The following is a 25,563-nucleotide window of genomic DNA, read 5'->3' as shown; positions in this document are numbered from 1 at the left end:
CGAATATATCAATAATAAAGAAGTTCCCGTCATCGCTTTTGGAGGTCATGTTCCCGCTCTTTTTGTCACAGATTTCTCAATCTAACGCAAATATGAACGCAAAAACAAATAAAAACATATGGATTACATGGATATGACCGCTGTTCTAATGCTTTCCTTTTTCGCGAATTAAAATAACAAAAAGGGCGAGTACAATATTTCCCCCTTTCCCGCACTTTTCAGGCAAGGGAAGCTGTAACGCAGAATCACTGCGCCTTGCTTCGTGGTGATGATACCCAGATGAACGTCGTGCGCACTTTGTACCTCAACGGCGCGATCATCGCCGTGCGTTGAGTTGATGAAAGAAATCCCTGCCACAGCTAGTGCTCCAGTGGCAGTGGAACGCCAAGTTCGCGTCTCCTTCGTTCGTAAAGCCCAGTTTATAATCTCGCCTTTTCGCTTTTCACCGTTTACACCTAAACACATGCGTATTCCCTTTTGCCTCCACTCCGTCACACTATAGCCCGCCGTGACAGCTGAGGGTGCTGGCCGCCTTGTGTCGACACTTTAAAATGCCTTTCTCCGCGTGCCAGCCCCGTTGCCGCGATAGACCCTTCCACAAAATGTCCGCGCAGTCGCCTGCCCGCCATTTCTTTGCTCACGTCCTCTGACCGTGTATTATTGGACACGAGCGCCACGTCATCGTTCGGCGAGGACTCGGATCCAACCAATCACGCGCGCTCGGAGTCCGAGCGACGGCGACCGCCAATGTTGCTCGACGAACTTTTGGAAAGGGTCTATATGCGGAGTGCAAGTTCGTCTACTTCTTGCGCAGGAGTTGAGGTGACGTCACAACGACGCAAAGTTCTTATTGGCTGATAGGGAAAAAAAATAGTTGGTAGACCTCAAAGCAACTAGAATTGATATCTACCCACTATTTGTTCCCGTCGACCAATAAGAACTCGTCGTCGGTCTGACGTCACCGAAACTCATGCTCAAGAAGAGACGACGTGCTCTCCGCATTGGTTACCCCATAGCCTCCTCTGTACTGACAAAGCCTGGCAGATCGCCACGAGAAGAGATGGAAATGGAAAGGGTGAAGCGGCAGACAACGGATGAGAGGAGAGCCACGTGACTGGCACCCGCTACAGCGAGACGCCGAAACACACCTCCCCCGAGCGAACAAGTGCGTTTTGGGTCCTCGCCACTGCAAAAACTGTGCGCTGACGTCCAAGTTCCCCGAGAAATGGCTCTTTGATGCTCTGTGCTACCAGATCCTCGCGCTCCAAATCTGCGACCGGGCACTCTATGGCTCCATCGTGGAACTGCCAGGCGTTATGAGTATAGAGGAGGCTTGGGTTCAGCACGGGGTTGAACCGGGGATAGACGGTATTTATATGGGTGCAGCTTCGCGTGACGCTCGTGCGTTACGGAAATATGCGTTCCCAGTATCTGCGTTACAATAAACCCCAGTACTGTACGTTTAACGCTGAGTCCCGAGTGCAGACTACCCTACGATCCGATAGGGGCAATCAAGCGGCGCCGAAAGTGCACCGTCACAGCGGTGTTCGTCTTCTTCGTGCGTTATCTCTCGCCGGCGTAAACAGTGACGTGCAGCAAATGCGTCGTACTCCTGGTTGATGTTGTTGCAGTTTTTCTTCTTATGAGTGGTGTACTACATGTTATGCTAAAACTTAAAGTCTGTTAAAGAATGTTAGCCTGCCGTATCCACTCACGCATCGCCCATTGGATGCTTCCAAAACAAGTCTTTCTTTTTTTTTTTTTTTGCAATAAAAATTTGATTAGATCACGGTAACGCACGATCAAACACAGATTTCGCGTTCAGGAACAGCGTGTCCTGCTACAAATTACTTAGAAAGAAGTGGAGCGCCAAAAAAAATCAGAAATATATGAAGTATGGAAAACCGAGAACGGCGGTTATCAATCGGGAGCAATTTCACATTCCGTACACTTTTAGGGATCACATTCTCGGCAATCTGTCAAAAAGATAATTCGAACGCTTTTGAAAAAAAAAAAAAAAAAAGCGGGATTTTTGCATTTTTCTTATCTATTCGGAGATGAACTAACCGGAAATAGGGAAAATTGGCTATTCACACCATGATTGCTTTTTAAACCCAGTGATCCTTCATCGTTTTCCAGGGTTATACTGACGTGAATCGCGCTTTTTCTGCCCACGAAGTAATGATTTTCACCACTAGCGCATATCCACCATTAAAGAGGCCGTGCAACGATATTCGCTTAGAATATTTTTCACTTTACGCGAACTTACTGGCACTAGGGGAATCCAAGTATACTTGGATTCCCCTAGTACAGGAAAAAACGACCACAAGCGCCTGCTGAAAGTGTGAATCGCAATAACAAAGAATTGAAATGCAGTGAACAAGCTTTCTTTGTCTTTAGATGCGGAATGGAAGCGATTTCTAAATCTCTAATGGTATTGTTAACGTTAGTTCCTTTTTCTTCTAGTGTGTGTGTGCAGTCTTATAGCTGACTTTCTCAGTAAAAGGTCCAGTGCAATCTGTAGTTTTCCCAGCAAGTTTTTTTTTTTTTTTTTAATGATGTGTAGGGTTGTGCGAATATTCGAAATTTTGAATAGTAGTTCCGAATAATACACTATTCGATATACGCTTCGAGAAGAACTTCACTATTCGCGTTTTTCGAAGTGTTGATTGCGGTGGGTTAGCCCCGTTGAGTTCGCTTCTTATCGAGCACCGGTGCACTGCGGAGAAGCAATACCCGCGAAAGCAAGCTCCGCGGGTGTTTCTTCTGCGCATTACATCAGTACTCGGTAAGAAGCGGACTCAACGGAGTAACCCGCCGCGATAAACATTTGGAAAAGTATGAATATAAGCAGTTGCGTGCTTGGACAAAAACCGTACATTCAAAGCGGGAGGGTGCACGCGTGCCGGCTGTATATGAAAATAAATGGAAATTTTGTGAATGTGCATACAGTATCTACATTGTAGTAAAAGTTTTAAAATTAAACTGTCTGTTTTGCAAGAGTATACGTTGGGCACAGACACCCTTACAACCTGCGTTCATCATGCGCGAGTCATTCTTTTTTAACTCTAAATTAAAGAAAGAATATTTAAGATGTGTAAATTCACTCAATTGGGTATAGTTGGCCATTTCGATTGGATTGATTTTATGTCAAACTTGTTGTTTACTTACCATCCCAAGACATCAGACCTTCTGAGGTCACAGTTCATAAATATAGATAGATTAGACGTGGCTTATAAATGAACAGGTGGAACAACCTTCACAAGTTTCGCTGGGGTTTTGTCTAAGCATTATGTTATGGTAGTAAAAGGCGTGGAAAAACTATTCGATATTCGCTTCGAAAATATTCGGCCAAAACCACTACTCAGTTCGAATTCGCTTCGAACTCAAAATCCACTATTCGCAAAAGACTAATGATGTGTCATCTTTGGTTCTGTCAGTTTTTTTGTTGGTTTGACCCCATTGTTAGAGGTCCGGTGTCGTGTCTTTTGTGGAGAGAGGAGATATGAAGAAGGGTTCCCTTTCCTTCCTTTTTTTGTAGCGTGAGCTACGCTTTCCGAGGTTGAGCAGTTTCGCGTGGCTCGCATAATGAGCCGTGCGCCGTGCTGCGCATGCGCGAGGAGCAGTGACGTCACACGGCGCACAGCTGGCGCGCCAGAGCCGCCACCGCCGCGGGCGCCTCGCCCGTCTGCGCATTCCAGTGGAGTGACGTCATAGCCGCGGCAGACGCACTGGCGCCGACGCGTGCCCAGCTGTGCGCCTCTGTTGCGCAGTAGCCAAGTCTGACGCTGCACCGAAGCCGCTTGATGGCGTCTCTCATTCTGTGCGCATAAGCTCACGCTACGTATATCCTAGCATTGCCGAGCTAAGCCACCGCAATTTCTTTTTCAACCATATATAAATGGTTCTTACCTCAGCAAAGGTTTCGCTGTGTTTGAGACGTTCTCCTTCTCTTCCTTGTCGTCGTCTGTCATCACCTCAGTCTCGGGTTTTTCACTAAAATGTCAAGTATACTCGAAGGCAACGCCACTGACCAAGAAACTCCTTTGTTGCAGTGTAGTTTCAAGGGCAAAGGCGAGCGTTTTTTTATAATCTCTCCTTCGCAAAACTTGATGACGTAGCTGGGCGGTCGCAGTACCGCCCAGGGGCGATATTTGAATGCGGCTGATAGATTGGATCTCAGCATTGCGTGATCACTCGGTTTGGGCCCGTGATAATCAATAGCTCGACAAGCATTTGGGAAGTGGCTCGTGTCTCATATCTGCAATGACAACAATAGCCAAACGGAAACATTGTATGGAACTCAGCGTGTGTGGGTCCATATCACAAGAGCGAATGACATTTTAGCGAACGGCGACATTTGAGCGAATGGTCGTTTTAGCGAATAACGGGGGCGCGCGTTAACCCATCCGTCGCGCTGCGCTTTACGCCGCTTCGCGGCGACAGTCTGCGGCAACTCATTACAAAAATATGAACTCACTTGGCCCACCCGAAAACGCCGCTTCGCGGCGTCCGACTATTCGCTAAAGTGTCGTTCGATGAAACGTGGGCGTTCGCTAAAACGTCATTCGATCAAGCGAGTGCCTCCCCAGCGTGTGTCCTGTGCCTTGCCAACCTCATCGCGTTGCTATGAACAACTATTTTGGCTCCAGATCACGTGGCCGCTTGTTCTGGCTGCGATTTGCGGCCAGGCAGGCAGAGACTCAGTGAACGCAGCTCGGTCTATTCTAATTTGTTTCTGGGGCTTGTATACACCATTCCAATATTTACAAGGCCTGAGCCCAGCGTGCGATCTCCTAAGCCGAACACGGGCATGTTTGTCGCTTCGGAAAGCAAGCAATGCACGCGCCGTAGGTACGAACACTGAAAATGGAACCGGCCTCCAGCCCTTTCTTGGAATGGTCTATTGCTTGTCGCAAAAAAAGAATGCGTGTCGCATTGATCATTAACGTCAGAGATTCGTTCTAAGCGATCTTAACGCAATGTACGAAAGTCTTTGCATCACCCCTTTAAGCCAGAGAGCCGAATGCGACGTAGCCGCGTAATGATCTTGGCTATATCTCTCGACGTTATCTTACACTTCTAAAGCATCTGAAGTTACCTAAAGCGGCGGGTATTCTCAACGGAGTCCTTAACCAAAGCACACCTAAGTCCTCATAGCTTCACTTGTACGGGCAACCACATTAAAAAATAATCCAGCAACAAGACTTAAAAAAAAAAAAAAACTACGCTCACATAAAAAAAAAAATAATAAGTGCACCGTTTGATGCCGAAGGTGATTGGGAGCTTTGGGTGGAGCTTCGTTTTTCTAAGGGTCCATGCCGCAAAACGTGAACGAATGCAGATGAATGTTCCTCCTTTTCCGTGACGTCATTCAAACGATACGCTTGTACTGGGTAACGTTCTGACGTCATTTCTGTCTGTCGATTTTGGGACGTAGCCTCTTGTCAAACTCTTTTATCGAAACAGAATATATATCGGATTTTAAAGAAGTCCTCTATAGTCGCTGGGAGATCGAGAAACGCAGACAATACGGTGCGCAAGTTCGTCTGCTTCTGTTTCAGAGGTCGGGGTGACGTCAGAACGCCGGGCTCTGATTGGCTTTGATTGAAGGATAATGGGTAGACCTCAAGGCAGCTCACTTTGAGGTCTACCCACTAATATTAAATCGGAGCCAATCAAAGCTCGGCGTTTTGACGTCACCACGAGCCCTGAAAAAAAAAAAAAAAAAAAGCAGACGAACTTGCGCATTGCATAGTTTATAATGTGACCGAGAAATCGAAAGGAAGTTTACCAAATCGATACCCAATCTCGCACTGCCGGACAAAATAGTATGAAAACCTAGATATTATTCTTTTTTTTCTTTTTTCAGGATTTAGAGAAATCGTCTGATTGTTTTCTCCGCGTACATTCCTGCAGGTGGATTTCAACTCGCCAAATCGTCAAAAGCGAGAGCCCATCAACTGGGAGCAATCATCGGGTACCTCGCACGATGACGAAAGCCTTGCGCGCACGCTCCTCATTTTTTTAATTGCCTCAGAAAATTGTTTTCAGTTATAGCGTGAACACACCTGCTCCCTCTGTTTGTAGAGACGTGCGTACGTGGGTGCCATACAGTGTTACGGAGTTATTGCCACTCCGGAGTTGAATGTTTCCGGAATCATTTCGAAATACCTCGATCCGAGAAGGGAATGGGCAAAGGCACCGACTACGGGAAAGCCCGGGAACCTCCCCCCTTTCTCCTGCCTCCCCCCCTTCCCCCCCTCCCCCCCCCCCCCCCCCTCCTCTCCCGAGCTATTCTGAAAAGCAAGTACCACCGCCTCCGCCGGAGGCGGTGGTACTTGTTTTAACATATTAAAAGCTCAATTCCGGACGAAAAACAATAACAATAAAAAAGGAAACGAGCCTGCAGACGGCGGGAAATAAATACTAAAACACTGCATGCAGCTAATGACAATTGCGAGGGCAATTGTTAAGGCGCTTAATTCGCTCTTGCCCTACAAAATGAAAAGAGAAAGGCGAAAAAGGAGCTCGGGCCCCTTATATTTGAGGTGTCGCAAGCAAAAAGGAAGCAGAAGCAAGACGAAGCGACTCATAAAAAAAGGAAAGTGGTCCACTCACTCGCACTAGTGACGGCAGCGAAACATCTTTTGACACTCAAAGGCTTTTAAAGAAATGCCCCAGGTGACTTGTATAAAAAAAGAAAAACAGAAACAAAACAAAAATCTCATGAAAAAAAAGGCTAAACACAAAAGACAAAATACAATCTACGTGTTGTCGACGATGTGTTGTTGTTCTATTGCGGCAACAGGCGGCAAAATTCGAAGGTGCCACCAGACACAACCGAGAAAGCGAAGCTTCCGCGACCGACGACCGCGGACTCAAGAGTCGCCTGGCCGCCGGGTTACCTCCCAAGCGCCAGCCCAGCTTTACGGTAGCTCTCTACTTGGGTGTTGTCCCAAATTTACGAGGTGATGAGGAGGGCAAACAATCATGAGGACCAACTAGCCCGCCAGATCATCTTTCTGAAGGGGAAACAAAAATGTACTTTCTTTTCTTCTTTTTTTGTTAGGGGAGAACCCAAACTAGCATCAAACAAGCCAAGCGTCGTTTTTGTTTTGTTTAAATAATCCTTCTTTCTGTCCTTTTCTGTCTTCAATACTCTCACTGGTTTCGTTCCCTCCAACTTCGAAATTCGAGACAAGGAGGGGACAGCTCGCACGTATACTGTTCCAGCAATATCATAAACAAAACTACAGTAATTGCTACTTTTGTACTAGGACGGAGATATATGCACAAAGTAATGTTCGCGATCAAAACTCACAAGATGACAAAGCTACATTAAGCATGCTCGTATTTTTATTCGGCTGCTCTTGTATCTGGAGCTTGCTTCTCATTGCCATGTTGCACTGCTAAATTACTTATTTCGAATAATTGTTCTCGAGACGTAATCGCATTTCTAACTTGGTAAGGCGTCTTTCCGGGGGGACTTGAAAACATTCCGCCTATGGGAATGAGAATGTAATGGCGGCAGCACTGGGAGGAATGTATTGGTAAAGGTATTGGATGCATTTAGCCGTAATAGGGTGAGAATAAAATTACCTCTGTTCTTAAGCGAGCTGCAGGCGAAGACGTGGCCAAATGTGCTTTGCAAACACCATCATTGGGCTTGAGATATCTGACCGGCTCAGGTTCCTTCGAGAATGAAAGTGTCACCCCAATGAAGCAACCAAAACTGTAGAGTTGTAGGAGGAGCACATCTTGCTCCTGGCTACGAGGGGTGAAAATGTGGCTGTTATGACCATGTGCGAGCACCAGTGGTAGGCCACCAGGCAGGGACAGTGTCACACCGCCCACTTTTCTTTAATGCCTGACTCCTCACTTACCATGTACCTTCTACAAGTGGGGAATATATACAATAATTTTGTAAAGAAAATTGGTGGCTTGAAGTTTTCACGTCTGTTGCGAGGCCTTCACGCTTGATCGCGGGATCAATATCTTCAGTGCCACCCTATAAAACGCCACTAGCGCTATGTGCGACAGCCGCTCGGTTTTGTAGAACTAATGCTTTCGGGGCGTGTTCTCCATATTTTATTTTTGTGGTTGTCTATGCGTTTGATAACTTCAGTGTATGCTGACGTTATTCTCCGGCTACTTAATAGGGAGTTTTCGTAGACCGCGCTGCGCCCTCCGCTAAGCGTTCCGCAACGAAGAAGTTGCTACTGCGCCTGCGCGCCGATAGCCTTGACTGTGGAGTTCTCGCTATCGTAGCGGGTTGCGGAGGGCCTTGCGGGGCCGCGAAAACGATCTACGAAAACTCCCTAATGTAGCTGTCAAGCGTTATTTTTTTACGGTTGGGAGTTAGGGGAACGGAATGGAATGGTTCAGCCGTTCAGGAATGGGAATGGGCCCAGTGTTTTTATCCTAACGAGTTCAAAAGAATCGAATAATCGAAAAATCCAATTCCCTGAAAGTGAGTTGAAATGAGAGGGAGGCAAGGGGTGGGGGGTGGAAGGGGGTGCTCATTTCGCTACACTGGGGCCCTAACGTCGCGTCTGACCGCCAAGAAAGATTGTGAAAAAGACAAACAGAAATCACTGGTGGCTTTCGCTATCTAGGTTTTGGTGTCACCTTGATTGTATATTTGTTTTTATTAACTAGAGCAAAGGTTGGTAAACCAAGTAGCGTTTCTGAACCTAGAAGTCGCACGCTTTCAGAAGATATCCTTCGCTATGGGTATCATGGTAAAACGGCGAATCTGTCCAGGTCTTCATTCTACGTCGAAATAATCAAGAGATCATCAAACTTGTGTTTAACGTGCCCGGACCACAGCTTACCGAAAATAATTACCTTACTGCGTTTTGCTTTACATCCCCAGTACATCGCAACTTCAACGTCTCCATTGGTTCTCAGTTGGATACTCGGCGAGAATGTCGGCGGGATCGCCGACTTTTCACGCGAATATTATACTTAGAGTCCCTGTTCCCAACTGTAGGGTTGAACGGAACGGCATTAGTTTAACGCGTTTTTATGGTGAGCAGAAAAAAAAAATATGCATATTCCGCATGAGCAGAATTCGTCTGTAACAGTGTTACATTTTCTACAAAAACTCTAGTTGCAAAAAAAACGTTCTTGTTTTAGTACAAACGCAAAATACGTTAAGGCGAGCGCCACGTAGAAACATGCTGACACATAAAGCGACCAGTATTTGGTTTCCCTAATGGCCGTGACACAATTTTTAATTATAATAATAACAGTAATAATTTTTCTTGGTGCGCAAAGCAACCAACTGGGGTTCATTTCGCTGCACTAACATGGTACGTGTGATTCAAAAACTGGAGCAATACAATGTAAAGGATTCAATAACAAAGCATGCTCTTGATTCACAAATTGGCAACAAACCTTGCCACTTGCTTCTTAAAATTGGTTGTCTCTGAAAAGTCCATCCTTTGACTATCTGAGCGAATGAAAATCCGTTTTATATGTCATTGGGTCACTGAAATATGTGGTATAAATGTAAAAGACAAGAAAATGTGTAGTCTAACGAGAAGGGGCATGAATGTTGGTGTCACATAAAAGTGTTCTATCATTTATGATTGAATTTGCTATCCTTTACAAAATTGTTAAATCAAGCTTGATTTTTCTATAAAGTAGGGCTCCCAAAGAACAATTATCTAGGAAAAATATTCTGTGTTACAAATGACAAAAATTTATAGTAGGAACATAAAAGGCAAGTGATTTCTAGTCGAACGGGATGAAACATAATTATTTACCTCACCTAAAGTCATATTAGTATCTACTATTTAATGTACTAGCTTCGCACTCTGTCCTATCAAAAATGGTTCTCGTGGGAAATTTATGAGAAACAAAATGTGTTTAAAAGAAAATCGAGGTTTAAAATGCACTCTAGAATTATAAAGCTTAAGTGCATATTGATTTCCCCCCTATACATATTTTCACGAATTCTTTTCGAATAGTTATTTGGCTATCTTTTCTGATAAAAGCCTTTCGTTACCAATATATAATTTTCAACAAATATTGACGAAGAATGACGTATACATCCACGTACTAATTTTCTTTCTGCTGTTTTGAGAACATTTTATAATAAAAGTCGTTCCTAGAATTCTGTATCTTGCCTTACTGGTCCCTTAACACGCATTGTATTTTATTATAATTGTTTTGTTTTAAAAAGTGAATTTTTATTTTATTATTTATTCTTCATTCAGACATCCACTGGCTTTAAAAGTGGTGGCGTATCTACCAAAAAGCTTTTAGCGTAGAGAGTTTTACCTTATCTTTGTTAGTAAATGTGGTTAGTGCAAGGCTCTAAATAGACGTAAAGTCAGATTTAGTCACATCAAATCAAATTAAATCAGTTTTATTTTCACCTTGTAGAAAGACAGGTGAAGAAGCTGTAAAAAAAGCTGCAATAACAGAACTATATCAGCAATATCAATATTTCAAGATACCGGATTTCTTAAGTTTAAGGTACAAAAAATAGCAACAAAATGGTGAGTTGGGCGAGTTGGTTCATTGTACGGAGAAAATAGCGTTTACGCATCGTTCAACAGACTCGAGTTCTGAACGCTCGCGTGATAAGAGACATTCAGTGGTAGAATATATACTTGCTTCTTATATTGATGTTGCTTCATATTCAATTCATTAAAAAGTCGTTTATCATTGAAATGCAATCAACATATATATGCCATATTGCATGACATGGCGTCTCAATTCTGAGAATACAAACACTATCTTTTTTTTTTTTTTAATCTTAACCACGAGCACGACGAGTATTCACTCCTGCTTGCGTGATCCGTTTCTTTTAACTGCTCGTTTTTTCTAGCCAGCACGATGTTTTTCACACGCAGGCCATATATTCTATTCATTGTTAACGTTCCCGGCTGCGACTCACGATTTACTCACATTTACGTAACATTTTATACGCGTTAATGTATGCATTTAGCGTTTATGGTTTTCCTAAATGAGTATTTTGCGGACGTTAAGGCATTTTACATTTATAGCGTAGATTTATATGACTCGTTGGTCGGATTTTTTCGTGTCGGCGTCCTCACGCAAAAAGAAACCTTTAGCGATGGAAGCGAGAAGTGCATACATCACGAATACAAACTACAACACAGCATTCGTTTCAATAAAGAACAAGCACAAAACAAGCATTCGAACCAGATAATTGATTATAAGGCGCTCCTGATAACAATGCTAAGCACGTTGCGCTGACCGCATACGTTTCTCGGTAAAGATTACAGCTGAGAAAGCTGCCGCGGCGAAGGCAGCTTGAGACGTGGGGAGTGACGTCACTAGTCTTTCATATGTCAAACAAAAAGCCGCGTATACCCCGTTTCACCTTATGTCCAGACGCAGCGGACGCTACGAGCTATCCTAGCCAATCCCGGTCTGTGGATGTAGCCTTTGATACGCTTTTGCGCGCGTCAGTAAGGTAACGTGACACTCACATGGCCTTGGATTGGCTTCCGATGGCTCGTAACATCCGCTGCACTTCGACGTAAAGCAAAACGAAGTATAGCGCTACGTCCGTGTCACTTCTTTTTCTGGTCCTCGTCTTTCCGCGCTGTTTTTAATTCCGGAGTATAGCAACTGATTTGATTGTTGTTGCAGCACAGCTATGGGTAGGCCACGCACAGTTAGGACTCCCGAGGAGCATCCTGAATACGGGGAGCGGCAAAGGGGCAAAAAACGGCAATTCGACCAGCGGCGGCGTGCTGCGACCAGCCGCGGAATTTCGTATAGTGCAGCGGGCAATCGTTGAAGGTGCTACCACAACTTCGCTGACGAACCACCTTCACAGCGTGGATTGGAACCCCACCTTTTTTTTCAATATCTTTAAATGCGTCATATATTTATGTTAAATGTAATTGTATGCCATTTTTATATTAAAATATGCTTATCATTTTCATTCAATATTATGTGATTTCTAGATAATTAATCGTTATCACATTTCTGAGTACTATATAAAACCAGGACGTTATAAGTCAACTTCCTTTCAGAAGGACAGACACAAAACTTTCTTATTTTAGACTACAACCATGTTTGACTTGAGAAAAGCATAATACAAGTTTAAAAAAACGTTACTCTTTCATGCAAACAAAATCGACTCGTTGCATGACATCTAAACGATAAAAACCGCATGAAGAAAATATTACTTTTAGGATCAAATTAAAATGCATGCATTTTTAATATTAATATTATTATAGTTATTATTATTGTATTTAATGGTTTTGTTACTATTATTATTATTATTATGTACCGCGGTTAGAATTCTTAGTGTGTTTTTTGTTATTCGCTCCGCTGCATTGACATAGGAGCCTTAGCCATTCTAATATAAGTTATGTTATATTTACTGCATTAGAAAAGTTTTACTGCCCACGTTGTACGAGTGTACACGACAATGTCTCAATGCCTTTATAATTATGCCGAGTGTGTCGATCTTTAGCAAGCCACAAGGCTGTCCAAATAAAACAAATTTCTCGCAACGCGAGAACTCGCTTTTATTTTCAACTGCGGATAAAATATTTTGGGGTGCGTCTCTCAGGTATTACATCAAGGGTCACTCACAACGACGGCCGATGCCGCCACGCTCTTACGTAATGGAATAAAAAGCAAATGTGAAAGGGCCTGACGCTGTGACACGTTGCTGTGTAAACAGAATTGTGAAGATAAACAAAATTATTGGCCTAAAATCATATTTGAACAAAATTTAATCTCGAAAAAGTCACTTATCTTATAACGTAAACTCAATCTTTTTTTTTTTTTTTTGCGAGATTAAAAAATAAATATATACCTAACATTAACAAACAATACCCTCTGGGGCAGTTTCACTACTAAATATTACTTTTTCTATACATTTCATTTCTACTGCAAGGAGATTTCATTTCGGTTAACTCGCAATGTCGATTCTAAGAATCGAATCAGCATAATATAGTATATTTGATACAACATTTTGCAATATTTAAATCCAACTAACGAAGTCTCTCGATTGACGAGAGCTTCTCTGAGAGCTATCTGAGAGGAGACTTGAAGTACTGCGCCCTTGCGTACACTTCAAAGCGATGCTTCAGGGGCATTTCATGTGAAACTTTCACTTTGTTTTATTTAAATAGAATTTGGACTTTTTATGTACGTGAGTTATTTTCAAGAGAAAGCATACAGAACAGTATGATTAGGTTATATTAGGCTAGGTTATTTTTCCTTGTCTCAAGGCGTATATCATTATTGATTTATTTTTCTTGACTTGTGACAAGCAAATTGCTGCTTTATACTAACTTTCTGGGTGTCTGGAAAAGTAGAAAATAAAAAAGGCGAAAATTGCGATACCCTGTTCAAGAAATCGGCTCTCCCACAAATGGTATCATACACTGAGGATGCCGATATAATAAGACGCCATCGATCACATAAAAAAACGAGCGTAAACCTCGAAATAATAACGTTTAATGCTATATTAAACGCAGAATCCGCAAATGCTTTTTTTATTCGAGCTTATCTTAAGACCATTCGCACGTCCACCACATCTTACCAAAGAAATAGACGTTGTCTCAAAAGCGCGTACATATCATCCAGTTCAATCAATTTTGTTAAATAAACCATGAATTTCTACCCATGAAATATAGTTAATTTTCTAAACTAAGGTGATATAGAACCACCTGATCACAACTCACTCTGTGTTTATTACGACCTAGTGTACATTCTGAACTGCGTTAATTGTGTATTCTGAAATTAATATGTCCTGATTAGTATAAAACTTTTTTTTTTTTTACTCTTCACAGTCGAAAATGTTTTCTCCACTCAGTTTTCGAGCACGTACTTTGGAGCACAATATCTGGAAATTTCACAATAAATGTCTTACTGCTTTGCTTGTCTAGAAACGTAATATGACCAATCTTAGTGCAGAACTCTTACTTTGTTGATGCAGTTTTTTGTCAGTTTTATCCTGAGATCAATTTTTAAGGTTCATGGAGCAAAAAGACGACCTCGATGGAGGGTGCTAGAAAAAGCTGGAATGAAAAGTAGTGTCAATAACCATTTCTCCTTCTCCGCGCCTTCGCCATTCAACAAAGAGCCCTGAATTACTACGACCCAAGAAAGCTAATGCGTTATTGACCTTCTATTCTTGGAGCTAGGTCTATGAGGTAATCAAATCCAGACATTTAACCCAATAAAACAGTCTTCGTTTTTCTTTTTTGTTATCATACTTCTCCGAGCCTTAAATTATAGCTAATAGAGAGTTTATTACTTTAGCAATGAACGTCATAAAGATAGCTCGTAATATCAGCAGAAACAAGTTAAAGAATACATGTTTCCCGAATTTGACTTCCAAATGCGGATTTATTAATAATACAATTCACATAAATCTTTATTTCTTTTAACTAAGCCACGTGGATGATGGTATTTTAGAATAAAGTATTTGGCTTTAGTACCATATTGAAAACACTTTCAGCGTTTGGTGTGTATTGCTTGAAGCGTGACTGATGTATGTGCTATGTGTAATGTACTCATAGAATAAACATTTTATAGCTGACCTAATTGTAATATTTCACCAAATTCCAAGAACAAATCAAGAATTGTAAAGGATAATACTTTATCAATTAAGGCAAAATGAGATGTCTGAGTGCGGCTAAGAAGTAAACCTTGCTCGCTCAGAATTAAACCAAAAAAGAAAACCTGACGCATCGAAAACTCTAGTTTATTAAGTGAAAGGTGGTTACAGAACTGCGATTACTTTAAATGTATTTCAATCAAATATTTGCAAAACTGAATCTAGTCATATAGCCCACTCTAAATTTCGCTTTCGAACTATGGCATAAACTGAGAAATTGAGTATCGTTTGACATGTTTTGTAATTTTACGAAGAGCGCTTCGCGAGCTAGCTGGCTTTACTACTTTAGCAAAGAAGCAAATTAGCGGTTCAGGCTATAAGTCGACGTTTATAAGTCAATTTCTTCTTATAAGTCAGTTTCTTTTAAATATGTGTTTTTTCTTCTTTTTTTTTTTAAGCATCAATTTGAGGATCGCGTGCCATGTATCAGGATTTTCGCAAACGCCCGCCTTTACCCATATATTACCACAAGCTTCCCTGACAAAAGATATAATCAATACGTAACGAACCATAAGAAACACGGTTGCAAGCAGAGGCCCATAAAGCAATTCGTGTTCCGTGGCGAGCAATTTTTCACAACACCAGCGCCGCAAATTTTTGCCCACAACCTCAAGATATAAAGAAAAATAAACAAAATGGCAAGAAAGCAATCCAGGCGCACCCGTTTTCCAAAATTGATGGACATACTACATACAGATAGACGGATGAACTGACGCATCGAAAAATAAAAATAAAAACAAAGTGCACGACTTCAGAGTTGGGAAGAACCCAGCGGGTCGACGGCTGTACTACGTCTACGGCGGCAAGGCTCAAACCTGGGTTGCGATCGAAGAAAGTGGGCGAGGGAAAGTGAAATCGAAAGCTGGAGAGAAAGAAAGAGATAAAGAAAAGGAAAGGAGAGAGGGTGAGAGAGAGAAAGGACGAGCAGCCTGCGCGAACGGGCGTGCGCTCCGTACTAGCAGACGACAGCGAGCTCTTGCAGACGACGACAACCGGCGGGCGACGCCATGTTGTTTGTGCAGTGACGTTCGCACCTCTCGCGCACGCGTTGATCCATTTCCACCGCTTGATTAGTCGGATTGTCGTCACGTTTGCGAGTTCCCGACGCTGAAACAATCGAACGCTGCTTCCAACGCGCTTAACGGTGGTTTCCTTCGTGGAGAGAGCGGGCGGCTGATGTCAAGCGCCGCTGGCGGATACGCAAGCTGCTTCGCAGACGGTTCATCGGGCCACTGCAGGGATTTATCTGGACTGCTCCGCCCACGCGTCTGTTGGAATGTAGGAAGCGATTCTTGTAGGATTTGAACGACCGACACTACAACCGGTAAGGAACCTGCGTTTATTGCTTTGTTTCCGTCTTCGGAACCAGACAATATGTAGCGTCTCGCAATGGAGTTACTGAACCGTTCATTGAGTAGAACCATAATTCCCAACTCCTTTCTTCACTATTGTTCGTTTGGCGTGATTTATTTCTGCATTTAGTTGCCGTATGTCAATTGTATTTTCGGGACTAAAACTCGCACCAGGCGCATACGTCACCAGGGGCATATATTTCTGCGGGAAAAGAAAATAGTCCCCAAACAGTGCATAAAGTCCTTACCCGGTGCAAACTTCGTTCCTGCTGCCTAGTCCGCAAAACATTTTCATACAAAGCAAACCTTGACAGATGCTCACTTTATAAATAAGCAATGGAAAAGCTCTAAGAAGGGGGGGGGGGGGTTGTGTTAGAACAAAATTCATACAAATTTTAAACAAGAAGGGATGACAAAATGTTAGGCTTGGTGGCGCAAGCTGCCGCCCGTTACAAAAGCCATAGCCATTACCAGTCATCCATCCTTAGCTCGCAAATAAACTTGTATATGAAAAATCACTATTAACTTACTCGCGAACTCCGTCACGTGTCGTCATTGGGACCGATATAGAAAAGCAAAATCCTTGCATAGTCCGCAGCTGTGGGTAGTCCGCAGCGCGTAGCATTTAGGCTATTCGAAAATGTATAATATGCGTGCTTAAACTCGATACATCGCCTGGTAGGCATTATATAAGGATAGCCTATAGTTAGGGCTCCGTGTTTTCGGAGTTTATTTTTCGCAAAATTCGGAGGGTGTTTTTCGGAGTTTATTTTTTAGCAGAAATTTGGTGTTTATCGGAGTTTATTTCTCGTAAATCCCCAATTCTCCGAAATTCGGAGATTAATTTCGCAGTGTTTCTTATTAAAAATAATAAATATTAACCGGATGCAAACGTATGCCAAATAAAAAATAAAACGCGCTCGTATCAATTAAGATTTCTTCAGTTGAATTTGGCGCTGGTGTCATTGGCAATACTAATTTGTCCCACGACAAAACTCCCACACAAGTGTGGTTCGATAAACGTCGATACCTTCAAATCAATAAACTGCCGGAGGTAGCCGCAAGGAAGCTCGTAGTCATCCCATCAATCTATCCCGCGGCCGCGCGATGTGGTGTGGTTAAGGATGTGATTGAGAAGTTTCAACTGCGCATCTTTCCAATTTTATACAATCTCTATGGTCCATAGCTTTCCCTGTTAACCCCAGGAACATACCCTCTCCTTTCTCTAAATCCCAAATCCCATGGCCCAAACTGGAAACCAAAAGAGGGGCTTTTGTCGTGTCACGAATGGTACGATGACCTGTTTTCCTGAATCAACCTTGACGAGACAAGCGTTGTCAAAAGGGGGTCTTACGGTAAGACCCCTTTTGACAACGGTCCGAGGGTTGCAAGATAATTTTGATATCAATTTCCCAGGACCATTGATCCTACGCGGCTCAAAATGTAAAAACAAAAAAGAATACTTTTTTTTTTTTTGCTGTTGGTGGGGGGGGGGGGGGGGGGGGGATGGCATGGGCATATAACAATTCGTAGTTTATCGGATAAATTTAAAAAATTTTACCGGCGGGTGTTTTTTGGAGTTTTTCGATTTTATACGAAAACACGGAGCCCTACCTATAATGCAAAGGTGGTATAGAAAGTACAATACAAAAAGGGGAAGCCATAACTAAACAACATATTAATGCCAACTTCACGAGAATATTCTTTCCTTGAGCGAGCAAACGAAGGCGGTTCTGCTGGTAATACATCGGGCAACATACTCCAGTCGTGAACTGTCTGTTGAAAGTACAGTGCTTCAGCGCATAATGTCCAGTAGAAAATTGGTGAATGTGTTTATTGTTATTTACTTTGCGAGATATGAAGTCGGGTGCCAAGATGTATTCAGATTTGTCAAGAGCGGTATTACCGTCTATGCTAAAATATTAGACGTAAAGATGTGCGTCTATGCTGCGGATGCTTCCTCTCCATATATCTTGGTATTGGCAAAGGACTATCGCAGACATTAAAATGAATTAGAAAATTAATTTCAAGTTAACAATTTTGGTGTCCGGATCCTAAACACTACAAGCCCCATCTAAAATTGGTCGTAGTTAAGAAAAAAAAATAGTTTCTTTTGGGTCTTGTTCCTGGGCGCTTACTATTTTAAGTTCCCTTGGTGTGGGATTTCTTTGAACTTTATATGTTCTCATATTAGCATTTTTTCCCTCATTATTGTTCCCTATAAACTCCACTGATCTCTATGTCTATTTGCTGGATCGCGTTTGACCCGCTCCGCCTAAGGACGGGAATGCGGCCACGGTCGGCCATCTTTTTGGTAGAGTTATATTATCTCTAGCCGTCATAGTAATATGACGGACAGCGCAATGGCGGCAGCCTGCCATAAAGTAAAAAAAAAAAATAGCCGTGAATCTAGTACACTGTACCGTAGGTGATATTTCGTGCTTGATTGAAGTTTTTCGACGAAGACGATTCTTCAAACCTGGCGCGAACGGTAGCCTCATCTTTGAGGACCCGGCGAAAGTTTTACGGACGCGCAGCACCGGGGGAAAGAAGCGCAGCTCGCATCGAAAGCAGACTCCGTACCGGCGTCTGCTTTCGATGCTTCTTTCGATGCGTGCTGTGCTGCTTTTCCCCGGTGCTGCGATTTAGTGAAACTTTCACCGGGTTCTCAAAGATCGGGCTACCGTTCACGAAGGGTTTCAAGAATATGTTTCTTCAAGCAATTTCAATCAAGCACGAAATATTACCCGCGCTATTATTGATGGCAGCCTGCCACCACAACTACCACAACGCTGTATGTCATGGATGGATGATAGTGGCTGCAGCAGCTGTACCTTGGCTAGAGGTAATATAACTCTACCAAAAAGATGGCCGCCAGTGGCCGCATTCGCGGAGCGGTCAAACGCGATCCAGCAATTGTCATAGAGATCAGTGATAAGGTCTTATAAGGGTGGAAAAACGGCAACCCTTCAAACCATTAAAAACAATGGCACGGAGAATAAACATGAACCATTTAAGATACAAAAAAAAACCATAACGTCCTTAAATTTAAAAAAGCGCACTTATGGTTAGCGTGTGTATTTTTGATGTAGTGCATGACCCTCGGCTGCGTTACATATAGGTATATAGGTAACATTGCTCAGTCCAGACTTGTTCGCTACTTATTACAAGTAATCAAATGACGAGGACATCGCTGTCTAGCAGTCACGGTGCTAGCAGTTCAGCTGTGCCCTTGTCCACAATTAGATATTTGTGTATCGTTTGAAAATTCAGCTGTCCAGATTAACATCGGATATGTCCTTCGATTATTCGATTCGTTTTGAAGAAATTGATTGGCTCATTTGTGTATTGCTTTCCTTGCCGGGTTATATTCGGTTCCATTGTACAATATGATTTTATCAATCTGGTTGAGATCCCCAACAGTATACCTTAATGTTTTTTTTTTTTAATCCGATTCAAAGGTTATTGCATGGGACGTAACGTCCGTTGGTAGATAGACATTCACTCATATCTACCAGGTATTATAAAAGGGGCATCTTAATACCAAGAAAACCTAAATATTCACTAAAACTAGAGAATCCTAAAGGCAGAAACACAGCATTTCCACCAACAAAAAGTTTAATGTAATTTCCGTTGTATCGGTATGGCCCATTTTCTCCGAGTTCTTTTCTTCGCGTATAAAAGGCAATTGATTATGATACACACCTTGCTTTGGTTACGCGTGATAAAAGATGTAAGATACCTCAAGGTGTTCTTTTAGAACATTATTTCATGAGTGGAACACAGGTAACTGTCTTCGTAAATGTGTAGGAAAAAATATGACATAACTATTTCCATTTACCTCACGCCTTTGTTCACGCCTTTCACGCCTTTGTTCAGCTAACATTTAGTGCAGCCCAAATACTCGATTATGTGAAATACACACGCCTGCTATAGAGAGCGAGACAGTGGCTTTTTTTTTAAGTACTATTTTTGCTCACCTGCTCACTCATCGGAAGAGCAAGCGAAAGGTCACCTCCCTCGAGTTCTTTGTTAGATACACGGTTTTCCCGGCAGGCTGCTTCGCTTCACTCCAACAGCTGTACCGAACCAGAAATAGCAGAATCAATTGTGTAACATATTGGGTGCGTTTGTCAGTCTGATCTGACAGGTGGTATCTTGATCTTTTGAAAAAGACGCAGAATCCGGTGAAACCCGCTGTGCGTTTTTGCTTGATTTGCTTTTTTTAGCTTGCACCCATAGAAAAACGCGTATTTCAAAATTCTTGCTCCCATAAAATGCAGGTTTAGCGGGGATTTCTCCGCTAAATCTAGCGGGAAAATGTTTTCCGCTAGATTTAACAGAAAATTCTCTGCTAAATTTAGCGAAAAGTTTCTTCTAGATGGAAAGGGAGCAAGAGAAAAGAAGGGGAGGGTACGGATGGGAGGAGGGGCATACTCTCCTTCCCCTCCCCCTCCTGCCCTGAAAATGTTTCCACTAAACATAGCGAGAGACTTTCCCGCTAAATTTAGCAGGAAAGTTTTTTCGCTAAATTTGGCGGCGAAAGTTTCCCGCTAAAATTAGCGAGAAAAGTGTTTCCGCTAAATTTAGTGGGGAAAATTTTCCTCTAAATTTAGCGTGGAATTTTTTTCCGCTAAATTTAGAGGGGATATTTTTTCACTAAATTTAGTGGGGAAATTTTTACGTTAAATGTAGCGGGGGAAGTTTTCTGCTGAATATAGCATGGAAATTTTCTCATTAAACTTAGCGGGCAAGTTTTTCCGCTAGATTTAACAGGGAAATTGTTCCGCTTGATTTCGCGAAAAACTTTCCCGCTAAATTTACCAAGGAACTTTTCCCGCTAAAAGAAAATGTAGCGGGAAAATTTCCGCGCTAAAGTTCGTGGGGAAATTTAGCAAAATTTGTCCCGCTATATTTAGTCGGGACGTTTTTTCATAATGCAACGCGCGGTTACGCCCGCTTGCATGACATATATTTTTGGTCTTGTATTTTTAATGTCGCCACAAAAAAAAAAAGAAATCACTCGTTACTGCACTTTGTTATGTTTGGAGACAGCAGAATGAATAATTTTTGCAGAATCCAATCACTTAAGGAGGTTATAGGCGTTGCTAAAAAGATATAAGGTGTATCCTGTAATTTCTTAAATAGGTTGTTGCCCCCTATTCTTTATGTTTTAATACCTGTTTCTTCGTTTTCGTTCTGTCATGTACTTATTTCTTAACTCTCATTGCTATCGGATGTTACGGGTATCCCGTTGTGTTTGTTATCACGTAGACAACGTCAGTGTTGCATTTATCTACATGCCAAACCTTCTCTTTAAGAAGATTTAAAAAAATACTCAGCCAGATTTTTCTAGCGGCGGACGGAGAAAAATAACATGTTCAAGGGAATACATAGAAAAATCAAAGTTTTATTGAATATCATAGTTTACGTACAAAAAATATCCGCCAAAGATGGAATGTTCAGCATAATTTGTTTTAGACTAAAAATATCACAATCTTTTTTCACCATGAATAAGCATTGTGGGAACTGAATAAAAAATCTGCTCAAACATCTTGACTGGTCCTCAGCCCTCCCCGCCCCCTCTCCCCTCCCCCCCGCCCCCCCCCCCCCCCCCCCTTCATCGTTTTAGAGCTACACATCAGTGTTGAAGCGAAATAATAGTATCTAGCTATGAAAGCATTGAATGGCATCACAGGGGGTGCACACAAAGCATCAGATACGCATACAAAATTCCTCTAGAGTAGCATTGCTTATATTATTTACTTTCACTAGCCTGCTACCTTTTAATGCCAGTATTCCAGAAACAAGGTTAGTTCCGTTTAAACATTTACGTTATTTGCGTACGCATAAACGAATACGTCTTTATCTACACTATTGCGGCTGCTGTTTATCTCTCAGTGTTAGACAGCCACACATATTTCTGTCATCATCATCTATGTTATATATTTATTTCAGCAACTTTGAACTCTTTATGTATTGATATAGGTGCTTACTCTTGCATGTTTTCAAGTGAAAGTAACATAGGTTTGGAACATAGCCTCTCACGCGTGTTCACATTTATTATTCTGTTTATAGAGCTCATAACGCGAGAAAATACCCATTCTAAGGCGGCGTTAAGAATATCCTTGGCAACGCAAATACAAAAAATAGCAATATGTTGTATTATTCACTCGCATGTCTGTCTATTCTCATCAGGTATGTTAGGTATCTTTTATAACTTTTGTCCTATTTATGTGATTGGGCGTGCCTCCATGCTTGTATGTATTCAAAAACGAGCGGTATGCATCATATGTGCACCGGCTCCAACAAGCGTTCAATTAGACATTTCATCTTTAGCTCATAAAGGCCTGCCGTGAGAATATACTTGTTCAAAACTCTCTCTAAGGAGAGTTCTGCGAACGTAAAACAATGACATCGAATATTGTATCATTGATTAATGCGATAACATGCTCTATACCTACATTTGCGCGCAAGGCATGGCGTTGAAGTAGTGAATTACGCTAAACGTGGTTTATATAAAATTCGTCCAAGCCGTAACGCCCATTCACACAGAATCGTTTGGTTCCGTTTTCTTACGTTATGAATCACCGCACATCCGTGCTTCGTAAGTCGCACGTTCAGAGCTAATACTTGAACTGCGCGGTTACCAGGCTTCATTCGAAGGACAGATGTCCTAAGGACTCTCAACGTCATTATACGCCGTAACCTCCTGCAAGCAAGTAAACGTACTGTGTAGACGGGCCTTTAGTCTCCACTCTTTTTTAGTAAAGACCATAAATCGCGGGGGTATAAAATAACATCTGCAACATTGTTCTATAAAGTACAGTTTAGTCAAAGTTTTTATTTATTGATTTTTGCGCAAACTAGTTCAGATATTCAGGTGCGCGCTAGATAAACCGGCTTCATTAGGCAACATCGCATCGCTCCAAACCTGAGAGCTCCCTCGAGAGCAGTCAGTACATAAGACCGCATTGACTACCTTTGCGAAATTGTGCGTCCCTTTTAATAAGACTGAAAACCCGAGCTCATAAAGATCATACATAAACTGCTTCACCGCTGTTTCTGTCGCATTCAATTTAAGGAAACGTCACGTAATTTGTAGAAGCGTTTTTATCTCCTACTCAGCGCTTAGTAGATGTTTATCCAGCAACAAAATGCAAACAAAATACTTTGTAAGCGGATCTCTCATGCCCGAGAAATCTGTTTTTATGCGACGCAACATAAAATCGCGGTAAGGTTACTGCTCCCTTTCATTCTTGGGAACAGAAAAATGAAGAACTATTCTTTCAACCTAGAGGTTATTCGCCACACTCGGTTTTGCATCGAGTTCCTTGACCCCTACAACCGTAAATACCTTGTTTGCCCGACTTTTTGTGTTTTGGCGGTGGTCTAGCTTTGCTTGTTAATGCGTATCATCTTTAGGACCAGCTCGTATGTTTTCGCATCCGCGACTGGCATGCAGCTACAATGGCGTCGAGGTGTGACGTGATGACCGTCATCAGCGGCACGACGTTCACCTGACACAATAACGTCACGTGACATTAACATTTTGATACCACTGACGTGGCCCGTCATGACGTGACGCTGCCATATATAGTGACACTGTAACAATATTCTTAAAGCTTTGTTTCTTATTTGAATCTCTATCTGCCTCGATTTCTTTCGAAGGGAGTGAGTATGCGGGTTTCCTTCTCCCATCGGGAATATTTATCCATTTGCATTTATAAATATTCGATTTAATTGTCAAGGTTCGACGTTTGGTCAAATGCCATAAAGGTGCGACCACACTTGATGGGTTTCTGTTAGGAAATCGGCGTCACGCGACCTGAGGTCATATGACGTGCTCACGTAACATGAAGATGTCACGTTATTACGTGACCTCACATCACACTACATTAAGTCACGTGTCATCAAATTACCCTGCTAAATTTAGCGAGGAAGTAATAATATTAATAATCATTAATGACTCGGGGGAGCCACGACACCGGAGAAAGGCGGGAGCCTTTGTGAGGGTGATTATGAGACGATATAATATATAAAATGGAAGGTGAGGAGAACACACTCTTCTGAACGTGAGAAAAACCGCTGTGCGGGTCTTGGCGGTTCGGTGGTGGTTAATACGAGTCAGCCAGCGAGTCAAGGTGACTTTCCGCGAGCTATTCGACGAACGTTCAGTATGGTAAATCCCTGGCTGTTTAATGCTGCGTTTGCTCACTTCGGTGAAGGCAGCGGCTTTAGCCGGTGGCCTGGTCGGAGTTGACGGCTGCCAGGTCCGATGCATTCATTGACGTCCAGGGATAGAAGGTAGCGGCGCAGTCACCCGGTGTGCCTTTCCGTCATCGTCGTCCTCGCTATTCTCATGGTTACGCGAACCTCGTGGTTCGCATAACATAGTCGCGTACCGCTAAAGGTTTCATGCGAGACGTCACAGCATCACGTGGCGTCAATGTCTTACTTGGCGTCAATTTCCCTCGCTAAATTTAGCCAGAACATTTATGTCACGTGACATCATCACAACACAAGACATTGCAACGTTATGGAATGGGACCAACACGAGTAAGTAAGGCCAGTGGAGGGTTCGCGCATAAAGCTAACCTTTCGAAACTTGGCCCATATTGTGAGAGCATTGGTCCACCAACGTCGGTACACAACCTCCAAAAATAGACGTAACCCTGTAAGGGCAACAATTTTCTTTCGACTTCTTGGGATCAAGTGCTTGGGCTCCGTTGCACGCTTCTCCACTACGCGGACACCGGCATGTCCAACCTGCCCGACGGTAAAGTGCTCAGCGAGCCTGAAATAATCAAAGCCACCCGCGCACTGCAGTGCTTGCCTTTGCGTCGTGTCCAGTCAATTCGACCAAGTATAGACACTTTTTATGGCAAACGCCACCAGTTGATGCTCCAGTCTTTGAGATCCCAGGCAACTTCCCGTTTATAAAAAGATTGAACAAAGGCCACCTGAAAACTGCTGCTTGAAATGTAGATGAAACGTTTAACCACCAATTCTTCAGGTGAACTCCAGAAGAACAAAGGAGTACGACATACGTTAAAATGTTTCGAGTGTTCCTGTAAACCATATTGCCTCCTCGAAGATGTAATGTTGTACAGCCGAAGGCTCTCGTTGAATCTCCAAGTTTGTTGTCCGTGTAGCATTTATGCTTCCTAACACTGGTGACATAAGCAAGCTCAACAGGCTTGCAAAGACGGTGCGTCCGGAGATCGCTTGGGATGCAAGCAGTTCATGTTTGTAAACGCTCGGCGTACGGCGCTGGGGCCCATTTATCGAGTTGGCGCTATCCGATTGTAATAACGTCTGCGGACGTACAGTAGGATCATCGCGGGTTTCGTTTACTCTCGATAGTATTTACTGGGTGTAATATGTAAAACAAGTGCTGCAGAAATCGCTGCCCAGATTTTTGTTTAAATGCAATAGCGTCTTCCACCATCTTGCACTGCGTAAATATTTCTTTACTAAACTACTTTGGAACTGCAGTGGAAACTTAGGAACACTTATCGCCGTCCTTCATGAAGTATTTGACCGCATATAACCAATTGGTATAATATGTTTTTATAACTG

General features: G+C 42.6%; 1 protein-coding gene across 5 annotated transcripts in view; it reads left to right on the top strand.

Annotated features, from left to right (window-relative positions):
- LOC120836175 (synaptotagmin-1) overlaps positions 1 to 25,563 on the top strand; it is a 223,001-nt gene that overhangs the window by 39,224 nt on the left and 158,214 nt on the right. For 3 of the 5 annotated variants that reach the window (XM_042293182.1, XM_042293181.1, XM_040211251.3), the window contains exon 1: positions 15,532 to 15,953. The exons of the other annotated variants lie outside the window; for them this stretch is intronic. The gene's annotated coding sequence lies outside the window, so the exon portion shown is untranslated. Of the gene's footprint in view, positions 1 to 15,531; positions 15,954 to 25,563 lie in introns of those variants that run through there. 5 annotated transcript variants of the gene reach the window in all.

The sequence above is a fragment of the Ixodes scapularis genome, unplaced genomic scaffold, assembly GCF_016920785.2.
Source record: "Ixodes scapularis isolate PalLabHiFi unplaced genomic scaffold, ASM1692078v2 PGA_scaffold4__175_contigs__length_147842914, whole genome shotgun sequence".
Taxonomy (NCBI): domain Eukaryota; kingdom Metazoa; phylum Arthropoda; class Arachnida; order Ixodida; family Ixodidae; genus Ixodes; species Ixodes scapularis.
Note: the sequence above shows the minus strand (reverse complement) of the source record. Positions and strands in the feature narration are given on the sequence as shown.